The sequence below is a fragment of the Nipponia nippon genome, unplaced genomic scaffold, assembly GCF_047370975.1.
Source record: "Nipponia nippon isolate SJK-2023a ecotype South Korea unplaced genomic scaffold, ASM4737097v1 scaffold_7, whole genome shotgun sequence".
Lineage (NCBI taxonomy): Eukaryota > Metazoa > Chordata > Aves > Pelecaniformes > Threskiornithidae > Nipponia > Nipponia nippon.
In genome coordinates this window covers 6,812,924-6,825,796 of record NW_028262391.1, presented here as the reverse complement: position 1 = coordinate 6,825,796, position 12,873 = coordinate 6,812,924, and the positions used below count along the sequence as shown (strand labels likewise).

Here is a 12,873-nt window from a genome sequence, read left to right as displayed (position 1 = left end):
TGAGCAATAAATTAATTCAATCACATTATGGAAAATAAAAAGTTTCTGGTAGTATCAGAACATTTTGATTAGCTGTATGATCAGGAAAGAAAAAAAAAACAGAATAGTCACAAAATCTGTTGAGGTTAATTTTTTCCAAGAACACTTCAATTTTCTACGAAAGTCGCAAGCAAACAAGACATTTGAACCATTTCAATCTGCTCTAAATCAGAAACTACAGTCTCTATTGGGATCTCTGTATTTTATTATTGTGTCAAAAATTAGGTGAGAAGAATTGGAATAGAATGAGAAACCTGAATTACCAAAAAAACTGTGTGAGTTATGTGTTACAGAAATAATTTTTTCCTGGCTCTGAACAGGCAGTTCAAAACCCCCAGCAGGATTTCGGTGTTAGCTTGTGGAAGAGTAAATGTTTGCTCAGCTCCGTCTTCAAACACTTCCAGCATTTTGACCACTCATTTGAAAACCTCCAGTGTTACTTTTAACTATTCTGCTTTCATGGTGTGTTGAAATAAATAATAGAGGTATTTGTGCCTCTTTTTGGCCAGTTTTGCTGCTGCACCATCTCAACTCTGTGGGATTCCTAACAAGTGAAAAAGGATTCAGGACCAGTTGTGCATCAAGTTCTGGCATGCTCAATAGTTGCAGCAACGGGGTAATATATGCTAAATCCGTGAAAGGTCCACTATTTATGGTTAAAGATCACACGGGTCACAAAATGTTCTCCAAAAGCCCTGCTGCTGCTGTGGTACAAAGGCCAAAATCCACGGGAGGCGTTCAGGGGAGGTGAAGGGCATCGTCGCTGTGCTGCACTGCACCGCTGTAATGGCAGGGAATTTTTAGGTGTCCAAATGATCTGAGAAAGGTCAGAGAGGCCAGAGAAATACTTGTACAGTATTTTCATTCTATGCTTTACTACGTGATTTGAGATGTCACATTTTAGAGGAAGCCACGTTAGAGTGTAGAGGCCTTCACTGAAAATCGGAACATTTTGATCACATGTAGCTAATTGAAGCGGTGCGACCAGAGTATTTTCCATTACTACTGCCAGAAGTGTTTTGCTTGACTGCACTTAAACCAATTTTCTGTGCCTATGACACCGCCATCTTCAAATGTGCAGCGAGAATTTTAATCCAGCAGGATAAAATTGATAACTTTTATAATGACATAATTATTACTGCAAGTATTAAAGAAATGAATATAATTACTGTATTTCTTTGAACAAACATAATTTTTAGCCTTAACCCTACAGTGGGCAGGCACATTGGATCACAGTATCTTTGATATTATTTTAAAATTCAATTTAAAATCTAATTCATTATAGGTGAACTACTATTCCTGACAGGTTAGCTGCCATAGTTTCTTTATTCAAATCACACTGTAACTTCTAAATTAGTTGCTTGACCTTCTCTATGCTTGCAATTGAAATCAGAATTTAAATTTCAGAAATAGTTTTCTGGAACTCGTTTGGAAAAACATGGCTTCTTGGGTTTGACCATTACACAACTTGTTATGTCTTCTCTGTGTAAATTAAATAAACCGTTGGGAAGGTGAGAAGTCCTGTGCACTCAACAGGACATGTGTTCTCCAAAACTGCTCTGTTAACTACAGGGGAATAGGGTTACTCATAATGTAAACCACTGCTCAGGGTAAGTAACAGCCTGGCCCTCAGGTTCGCACTAATCTGCAATCAAGAAAATCCCTGCTGATCTTGTTCACCTGAGGAATAGGGGCTTGAGCATCACCAAAAGCTTAGGAGGAGGTGACCTAGGAAGGCATACAAAAGAGTTCCTCTTAGCCTGGGTTTTATTTTTGTAAGTGGATAACTGTGTTAAGCCTTAGACTTTTTTTTTTTTTCAGTGAATGGCTATGTGATGGTTCCTTTTCAGAGAACAGCTCTTTCAGGGCTTTAGAGAAAAGGGTATAGCTACAGTGGAAATAAATCAAACAATGGGCATACACGCAAGGTGTCTCCTATCGATGTTCTTCAGTTGAAACCCTATATTAGGTAAGGATATTTGTTTACTAATCTTGTTCTAGAACATGCTTACAAGCTTTTATTTTTAATTGAATTTGTTATTATATTGCAAGGTAGCCAGTTTTAAAATAAGGTGCTTATTAAATCTGTTAAACGTTACACCGTTGGGTGAAATGGTTGTGTAAGCAGGATATGTTTAGCAGCGCTTTTAGGGAGTACAGATGAAAGTTTCTGTTAGAGGCTTTGTGTGATTTATACATGGAGCAGTGGATGCACAATAAGAGCAGAGCTGGAAAATGCTCTCAGGTTCCTGGGTGCTTTCTTCAATTTCAGCTCAGCAAAAGAGAACCTGAGCTTTTCCCCCGGGCCTTCCTCTCAACCAGTTAACTGCGATGTTCCTGCATGGAAGCACCAAGGAGATGCTGTAAATGTTTCTCCAGCCCCGGGCCGGGCGTGTTTTTAGTGAGGGCTGAGCTGAAGGCTCCCCGGAGCAGCACCGTAACTGCTGTGCTCTGTGCGGTGCCCAGCTGGTGCCTGATGCTGCGGAGAGCCCTGCCTCCAGGCACCATCTCCACTGTCCCAGCAGTGATGGGCTAACAGAAGACTGCTACCAGGATCCTTTCCATGTCAGCCTTTCTTTCCTGATTCTTCTTGACAGCAGACAGGAAACTTTTAACTGGGATATTAATGTCTGGGTGTCTAAATCTGGATGCTTCGATGATCTGTGGGTTTTTTTGTTTGGTTGGTTTTTTTTCCAAAGGAGAGCACAGTTGTATAAGGATGCCTTTGCCCTCACTGGGTTGGGTCAGGAAGACATTTTAAGGTAAAATTTTTATTTAAAAAAAAAACAAAAACAAAAAAACAACCCAACAGCAAGAAAACCCCCAAACCCAATATTAAAAAAAAAAAAAAAGCTAAAAAGGCAGAATAATATTTGGAAAGGCTCTGTCTTTCACAAGCTCAGGAGAAAATCAGCTGAATTCTAAACTGGAAAATTACTATCCATATTTTATTCGCTGAAGTAATGAGGGTGGAGAGAGATTTAGATGGCACTGCCTAAATCCCAAGGTAATTTATCCACTGGTTAACAACGTTCAGTGGAAGATACCTCTAGTAAGAATGTAAATCAAAGGAGAGCTAAGAGAGAAAAGCTGCATATCTTATATAATAAGATTGTTGAATGGGAGTTACAAATGTTTTAACATAAGTATGAAATTATTGGAATAAGTGAGACATGGCTGAATGAGAAAAGTGATTGAGGATTTAAAACATCAAGAGTTTACTGAAAGGATGTACAAAATGAAATAGAGACATGGGGATGTTATTGGTAAGGGATTATGGAGGCTTGCAGAGAAATGATGTATGTATTTAGATGATACGGCAGAGACTCTTTGAATTGAGGTTAAGAGCAGTACAAGTAGGGAGATGGCTTTGGTATTTTGTCACTAGTCTCCAGTGAATGAAAGTCATGAAATGTTTTTATAAATGTAATAAACAAAAAGGTTAGTGCATTAACTACCGATTGAGATTGATAATGTGCATACTTATAAAGGAACAAATTCTAATACAGATTTGCCCCTGGAATAGCTTATTCAGTGGGAATAGCTGTGGAGTCAAATACTGGATAGCAAGTGAAATGGAGAAAACATGCCCCCATTTTTCAAATGCAAATGGAATATTATCCTTATCTGCTTGCTTTTGAAAATGTCAATACATGGTATTAAAATACTTAGCTCCAAACCTGTAGCAAGCCATTGCCTGCAAATGATAAGCTTGGAGTAGGGAAGAGGGCAGCGGGCAGCAGGCAGCCAAATGATGAAAATTTCTAAGTTACAAACCATTTCTCCTAATATTCACAAACATGTTTCTCCTGGCAAGTAGCTAGTCAAGAGCTCTTGTAACACCTCTTTGTTTTCAAGTCTGTCAGGTACTTAAGTCAACGTTAACGCCAATGACAGTAACTTGCCTTCATGTTACTTAAAGTCTATCACTTGCTGGAGAAAAGCCTCTCTTCAAGTCATCTCAGTTAGAAATTTAAATGGTTTCTGTCTTGTGCGCTAAGGGTTTGCTTGATTTTTTTTTTTTTAGAATTCTTTTTCATTGAGTTCAATAACCAATTGTTGGAAGCAGAATTATAATATACGTGTGTATGTGTATATATATATGTATATATGTATATGTATTCTGAAGTTTTTGGAAATGGTAATTTAAGCCATGAGAAGGTCTGGCCCAGTTGTAGCAGTTCTAAGAAATCCACAGGCTTAGGTAGTTTTCCAACATATAGTGCATCTAAAGGTCCCCAGATAGTTTGGGTGACAGCTAGCATTGTTCAAATCCCAGTCTGTGAAGGCCTAAACAAATTCTCGTGGTCTTTCCAGATGATCTCTGTAATTAAAAGTGGTGGAAAAAAAACACCCTAGTTTCCTGTAACGATTCAACAGTTTAATATAAACATACTCCCTGTTGAGAAGTCAGTGGATGGAAATAAGGTTACTAAATTACAGGGAGATTTTGATGAAAACCTTATTACTACTTCAGCTTTATATCTATTTCAGGGACAGTAATGGACCATCTCTATCGCAGTTTTATAAACATGCTTCCTAACAATTAAATACTGCAGTAACAGAGAGTGAAGTTACAGGCCATGTTTTTTTTAGTTTTTTTTTTCCTTTTTTAAAAATTTTTTTTATTTTTAACTTAGTATAAGATTGCTCATATATAAAGAAATATAGGTAGGGATGTATGCAGGACTACTAGTTAACTGCTAGCAAAATCTCTCCTTGAATAACTGTATCTCCTTCTTTTTGAATATTTCTACAATCCGAGCGTTCATTGGTGTGCACTCTATACATTAAAGACTAGGAGAAAAATTTTAAAGCATCTCCTTGGCATTTGTGTAAGAATTATTGTGCAATTATTGTGTAAGAATGACGATAAAGCTGATGGCAGTACTGAAGGAAACATTTCAATTGTTTGTGCTCAGAGCATACAGTAAGAAAACAGTTTGTGCAAAATATAAATTATTTTGCTTAATAGGGCTTACTAGGCTTAGAGGCATTGCTGTGCATCCAGCCACCCTGTATCCCAGTGGAACAGGAGGATTATTACAAAAAACTTGTCCCCACACACTGTTTAGGTTTTCCTGATTTGGATCAGTTTTCTAAAATCACAACTGTACCACCCCTTACAAAGTAAGTGTTGTCAGTTGGCATGGTAGTGGGAACGCTAAACTTCCTGGAGTGCTTGGAGTGTCAGTTGTCCAATGTTAATGTATTTTCCTGTGCCTAGCATCCTCATTTTCATTTCCAAATGTTGTTTGATAAGGGACCATGAAAACTGCAGCAGGTTTATTGGATTGATTTGGTTCCTGTATGTGAGGAAAAGCTATTCGCTGACAGCCATTGTCAGCAGGCATAAAACTACGGTATTTGGTTCCATCCAGTAATGAAATTACAAAATCCTGGACTTATTCAGTGGGTATTGCAAAAGTAAAATCACAAAGCAGATATGTAGATCAGGGTGTCAAATTTTCCAAAGTATTTGGAGTTTTGGGTGGTGGGGGTTTTTGTTTGTTTTAAAAGGACATTCCACAATCCCAGTCCCAGACTCCCAGCTGATACCAAATGAGTAAAGTGATGGTGATTTGTATAAATTGAAGCTGCACCCTTAGATGTTCTACATGGAATATGGCAAAGCTGTACAGCGTACAGGTTGCTGTTAACTGCAGGTGAGCTCTGTAGGTTTTGTTTGTCTCACAGTAAAGTCTATCACTTTTTTATTTCCCATTTTAGTGTGGGTTCCCCTTTCAGTTCCCCTGCTCATGCATCAATTCTTCCATCCACTTGCTCCTCCTTGCACTCCTTGCATCTTGTTTGCATTTTAAATGGCTTGCCACAGAGCAGGGCATTGCTCTCTCTTACATCTTCTGAATTTCATTTATTATGTCGCTTGTCCTGCCTGTTCAAGCATGTCACACTCTTGTATTAATTTTGATAGCAATTTTTTTAGCAAAGTCAGTTGGTAACTCCCTGTTCTTGAACCTGCTGTTTTCAGACATGAAACATCTCTTTCCCTTTCTCCTAGTCCGTTTTATCTTTGGTATAAACTGATTCGTATCAAATGATTGCTCAATCCATCTGTCCACTAGGCTCTTTTATAATCTCAGAGAGATTTGCCACCAGTTTAGCTCTATGTTCCAGCCGCTTCATTGTCTTGCTTTGAAAATTAATCTCTCCGAGCACTTTAACGTCTCTTTTTCTTTATTGCTTTTCTCTCTTGCTTATTATTTTCTCTAACGTGCATCAAATTAAGAAATAAAAACCTGATGGCGGCCTTTCAAGAACTATAAATATTGATGTTCTGTGTCTTCCTTTCCTTGGATGTTGATGTGATAGCTCATACCAAAAGTCTATGTGAGAATACCTGTTCTGCTAACCTAAAGAATATCTATAGATGGTAACAGAACTACTACTTTAAAAATGGAGATGGCAACTCTGGAAAGAGTTAAACTTGTCAGTAAGTTTTATTTTAATTTCTTTCAGAGTTTCTGCATCATTTCAGTTTACTGGGTGGGATAATTTGAACAATATGAGAAGTCTCACAAACTATGTCCTGGAAGAACAGAAAAGATTTGGGTCTGGCATGGTACAGGAAGATTAGTCTATGATGGCTCAGAAAGGGAGCGATTGAAAGCCTTTGGGACCTCTTCTTAGCCTTCCTTCTGTGCTGTGGCTCTATAAATATGGATGATCAAAAGGCAAAGTTGGCCAACGCAGAGATATCACTCAAAAGAAATGATGCATTTTGTTCAGCTTGAAAAACTATTCAATCAAAAAGAAATAGGATTTTAAGGCTCTCTTTTTGGCAGACCACCCTATATTTCTTGTGCACACGTACTTTAGACATGTTTGTTCTTTTAACAGGTATTTAAGGGAAAAGTTGAATTGTAAATGTGGGAGATATATAGAGAGGTATTCCCTGGACGTAACAAAAAATCCTACAGCCAACAAGTGGGAAAAATGTTAAGCATCATAACTAGCTAGTGTGTGATGTGGGGGCTGCAGTATAGATAGAGTGGGTCCGTGCCTACAGCCTGTGTTTGACAACATGAGATGTAATCCTGAAAATCCATTTTTTTGTTTTTAAGTAGCCGTATAATCTGTCTCACTAAGTAAACCTTATAATGTTTTTATAGGAACCCATCATCTAAACAAAAATCCTAAAATGTGTTTTCCGTATCTATGTGTGTTGTAATTTTTTTTTTATCTTTTGTTAGACCAAAATGTTCAATTTATGTAATGTAAAATGGGTGACTAACTCTTTCCAGTTTGATCAGCATGCATGGTTGAAAGTGATCAGACATCATTTTTAGCTTTTACCAGGTATTGCCATGTTGCTTCAGTTTATCTGGCCACAGTATTTTATTATAAAAAGAGGTTAGGAAGTGTTTTATAGATTTCCCACTCTGGTGTGTATTTCTAGTGTGATGGAAAAACTGCTATTTCTAAGTTCAGAAAAATGGTTTCATTGCTTAGGACTTCATGTAGCTTTCCAGTGCCTCAGAAGAAAAGCAGCATGTAACTCCTGTTTACCAATGATGAATATATTCTGTGTATGTTCTAAAACAAGTATACCAGTCTTGTACCTCTTCATGAAGTATTTGATGTGTTTGTCTGTATTCCTAAAAATTGACAATTGGCTGAAGTGTTACCATGGTGAAACAGGAATGAAACAAAGCAGATTAACATGGCAAAGTAACAAATGGATGTGATTTTTTTTTTCTTTCATTTGACTAAGAATTACTGTATTACCTGAAAGCTTCTTATGTACTCAGAGTAAATGAATGTGAGATTTAAAAATCAATTATTAGAAACAGTTGGGGTGGGATTAATATTCCAGTTTTGTATATTAGTTTAACTAATAAACTGGGATTGTCCACTTTAATCACTGTGCTTGAATGGAGTTTTCCCATTCTGTAGGAATTTTTTTATTTTCTGTTGTTGTGTCAGTTTTTCTGCCATTCATCATCTTTTGGAATGGCTCAAAGGAGAATACCTATCTTGCATGTGTGATGTGGGGAGTTCCCAACATGGGGCTATAATGGGTTCATCCTCACTGCTCAAGGGGGAAACCCAGAGCTGGGTGCCCCTGCTGTTCCCCACGGTTGCTCTGCAGGGTTGGCAGGGGAAGGCAGGCTCTGCCTCGCACCAAGCCATTTCCAGCACTGAAACCCCCACAGGACCTTCACGTTCTTAGGGAACGTGAATATCAGAAATTTATTCTTTTTCCTTTTTTATGTCTGCTCAATATGGCATCTTGGGAGACATCTAAGCATCTTCTTGGCAAGATCAGGTTCCAGTGCTCTCCAAGGGGGAAAACCACAAAGCTCGTGATCTATTTAAATCTCACTATCCCGGCAAAGCAAGGTTTAAGTAGGATTTAAGTGGTACGGTGGACTTCTGCATGGAAATTAATTTCACCCAAAATGCTGAGTAAGCAATGTTTCTGAGGGATCAGACACATCTTTTTGACAGTTCCTGAGCTATGTTTCCTGGGCCCCTTTTCAGTCAAAATTCATAATGCCCAGGCCTTACAGTAAAAAGAGATGGTAGAATACACACCTGGAATTAAATATACCCTGAGGTTAACATTACATTTCTGATTTACTTTCAGCACATAAAATAGGAATTTTAGAAGTTCATAACAACATGAAGATAATGAGTTCTTTCTATTGCATGATTTTATATGAAGTGATTTAGAGGACAGACCATGAATCGGTATAGCAATTTTTGTTGATTGATATATTATGTTGTTTTATACGTTCAAATTAAAAGGAGTGCCGCATTTTTTTGTCTGCTGTTGCCTTTAAATAGAGGGGAAAAAAAAAAGTTCTGTGAATACGTAATTATTTATACAAAATTGAACATCTCTAGTAGAAGCAGAAGGTACTTGAAACCAGAGAAGACATTTCAGCTCCTGATCGAGTGACTGCTGCAAACTATTATTTTGCAGTCTGTTTTTTTTTTCCTTAAGATTTTTGAGGAAATAAAGAAACGTTTCATTTTCGCTGAAGTGAACAAATGTGAAAACCATGTATCTCTTCTTTGTGAAACTCAGCTCTGCTCTTTCCAGCCACAGCTATCTGCTATGGACTTGTGCAAGCAGGACGACAGTGTAATCGCTTCCTTTACTGCGTGTGCATGAGTGAGGCTGTGAGAATATCAGCAGTAATATTTATCAGCTTTAGAGGGTGGCCCATGACACTCCTGAAAAATCTGAGGTGGACCATGGAGAATTACTTGCATAGTACCGGCATGTAAGTAAATAACGTTTTCAGGTAGTGCATTCTTCCAAGGTCCTGCCTTCCTCTCATTTCTGAAGCATTTGGTACACTCCTTCCAATACAGAGTCTGCTTCTGTGCCCTGCATGAGGCAACTTTTCATATAGTTATATCTCTGCCAACCTGGGGTTAGTCTTAGTATTGAATTTCTTAAAATCAAAAGTGAAATGGCCAAAATTCTGAGTGTGAGGCCAAATATCCTCTTGCCTGATATTTGTTATTGCAGGTTATTCCCTCAAACCAATGAAAGGATATCATCGTTAACCCTGTTAATGGTTGCCACCAACTGCAAAGATATTGGTGTGCAGTAATAAACTATCTATCGTTATTTAATTATAACCACAAGGCAAATGCACATAGTTATACTGATTATTTATCAGTGAGAGGTTGATGGCTTTAATAGGCTAATAATCTCATAATGAATGCAGTTTAATTATGTATACGGTGAGGCTGTATAATTGTTATTTAAAGTGCAGAATAATTTCTGAAGTTGGAAAGGCACAGAGAAAACAGGGCGAGCATACTTCAGCTGTCTTCTGAAACAGCGCTTCCCGACACAGTGCCTTTATGTAGCATATTAAACTTTGGTTTAGTGAACCATGGGTCAAACACATGCAGTAAAGAACAGGTTTTATGGCCTCTTTTGTATTTGAAACACTTTTTTAGGGTTTTTTTGTTTTGCCTTTTTTTTTTCTTGTACTTTATATATGAATGTTGCTTGATTTACAATATAATGTTTGATTATAAACAATATTTCTGGTAGCTTTTCACTTGCAGAATATTGAAACTGGAGGGAGTGTTCATGGACATGCATTTAGAAGCCAAAAAGTGAGCCCGTTTTCACCTCCTGCCCTCCTTGGTGACTATACCTGTCTGTACGTCTTAGATAAATCATAGTAGAATGTAATGGATTTATTCTTTTGTAATGACTTATACTAGTAAATATTTTTTATCAGTTTGAATTGATGTGTTTCAATTGTCCTACCAAGTGCTAAAATTCCTTTTGAATATAGGTGCTTCTCACGTTTACTAAGTTACATTAGGGGATTAAAAATTTTTCAGAATGGTTTCTGGTTGGAATTGATCTGCATCATTTGGAGGTTGGTCAGCATCTACAGTGAGCATCATATAAAAATCAAAATTTAGCTCTTTGGGGCGCTTCTGTAAAGATATTTAGGATGCATGACTTCTGTACCAATGTCATGATACAAGAGTACCTAATTCCCACAGTGTGCATAAAGAATTAGACTTTAAAAATTACTCCTGACACCTGCCTTTCTTTTTCATTGCTTCAGTATCTTTAAAACGTGGTCCTTTACACGTTTTCATTGGCCCATTCAGAAGAAAGATTTGCAGTTAAACTTGCACATGGGTCTTTGAATGGAAAGCAATCATCTTTATATGGAAAGCAATCAATACCCAAATCAGTTTAAAAATGGGCATAACAAATGCAGCATCCTTAAAAAGTAATTAGAGAAGCATAATACTCAAAAAAAAAAAAAAAAAAAAAAAAAAAAGATGTTGGAGCATACAAATGCTTCAGCACTTGAACCAGGGGAATGGCCCTGTATGGTTTCTTGGCTTCCTTGTACTCCAAACTTTCTTCCAGTTCTCTGTTCCCATTTAATACTGGCACATATTCATAGAAGCATATTCCATATTTTTTTCCGTTAAAGGATCCAGATTTAAAAATAAAAATATGAAAAGCATGGAGTGAGTAGGTGGAAGGCCTTTGTTGCTGAGCCAAATTGAAAGATGGACATTCTGTAATTTTCTGACACAGTGGGAGCTCCGCATAGGGGGGAAGAAAAAAGCTCTTGAAGCTACGTTTCCCTTTATCGGTTTGCGTGCCTTGAGTGTACTTTCTAGTTAAAACTTTTAAATGACTTTAATTACAGAAACTAAAAAGGGCTGCTGCAGAAATTATTCCCACACAAGTTAAAAGGTCATTAAAAGTTTGGGCTATCAAGCTAATTTGTGAACAATACTTTGTGAGGTGTTCTATCAGCGGTAATTATACTGCAAGATCTTCTCACTGCTGCGGCATTTTCCTACCCCTTCATACAGCCCCTGGCAGATTGCAGTCTTCAAACTCTTTTGCAATATAAATAACAAGTGGTCATTGTCGCCGCTTAATAACCAAGAGCCTTTCGTAAAACCACAGATGTGTGGCTCTGTAATAAAACTATGACAGGTGTCAGGCTCTGGTTAGATTCACCTGAAATTTTGTGAGCTGAGCTACGTCATAGAGAAATCTCATGAGAAGGGGTTTAGCCATCTCTTCTGTGTGCTTACATTAGAAAATGCCAGTAAATCTGAGCTTTGGCCAAGCTTTGACCTTTTCTCTTTTAGTTCAGACTTTGTAAATAATATATATCTTGCTGAATCTCTCTCACCACAAATCTTTCAGAGAAAATTATAGAAAATTTTAGATAGAAAATCACGACGTCTGGTAGAGTTGCTAGTTGGCTTTATAAACATTGCAGAAACCTTATGTTATCTTCAGCTTCAGAAGGTCAGGCGGTTCCATAAGTGTAACTTTAAACATTTGATTGTGACTCTTACCTGCCAGTGGGATTTGCAATATCAGACAGTATGCAACACCTTCAAGCAAAATATTTTGGTGTACCTGAAGTTTGCCTGTACTGAGTTTAGATGACTGTTGTTCAAACAGCTGGCAATGCTGTTGGCTGGTGTTGAAACTAGTAGATAATAGGAAGACTTTATTTAAAACCACTGCTGTGCACATAGATGTTAACTGAATTCTCGTGCATCGTCTTTAGCCTGTTCCCCCAGACAAAACCCACCTCTGCCACTGGGTGCAGTGCTGAGGACAGCTATACATCTGAAAGAACTTTAGCAGCAATTATTCATTTACTAAAAATTAATTCAACATGAGGTTATTCAGCTCAGCTTGGTGATCCGAATATACTGCAGCTTGCAGGCAGAAAGAGCAAATCTACAGAAAAGTACATTTTAGTAGTATTTTTTTAACTCCACATGGTGGTTGGGCTACAGTTGCAGATCTATAGCACACGTTGATATCGAAGCCTTATGTTAATACCATTCACTAATTTTCCCAATCAGCTTCTGCTTTTTTCATCACATTTAAATACAGTCTACTCCAGGTTTCTGATGTGTTCAGGAGTTAAGCAGAGCGGATGGGGACATGAGACTTGAATAAGGATGACAGGGTTTTATTCCCCAGTTCTGGTATAAAGAGATTAAGTCCCTTCTCAGTATATTCTATAAGCCCAAACCGTCAAGATGAAATGGAGATACTGCTGTGCACTGGTCTGATGCCTTTAGCTAGCTGGAAGGCCATTACAAGTATGTGTTGTCCAATGGCTGACCAAAAATATAATACTTAAACTCAGTATTATATATGCAAGAACTTCTTTTTTTTTTTCTTTTGGGGGGGATGTGAATGGAACATCACAGATATTCTGTCAACAAGAGCACTGGGGTTTCTTTGTATAGGCCATAATTAAGGTATCATTGATAGGGGAACATGAAATACCCTAATCTATAAATTTCTGCATTATTGTTGCAAAA

The 12,873-nt window shown here is 37.7% G+C and overlaps 1 long non-coding RNA gene across 1 annotated transcript; it reads left to right on the top strand.

Annotated features, from left to right (window-relative positions):
- The first annotated feature begins 1,864 nt into the window (after nt 1-1,864).
- LOC148050777 (uncharacterized) lies at nt 1,865-10,162 on the top strand. Its single transcript, XR_015700775.1, has 3 exons — nt 1,865-2,008; nt 9,110-9,293; nt 10,082-10,162. It is a non-coding gene; the product is annotated as an uncharacterized LOC148050777 (long non-coding RNA).
- The last annotated feature ends 2,711 nt before the right edge of the window (nt 10,163-12,873 follow it).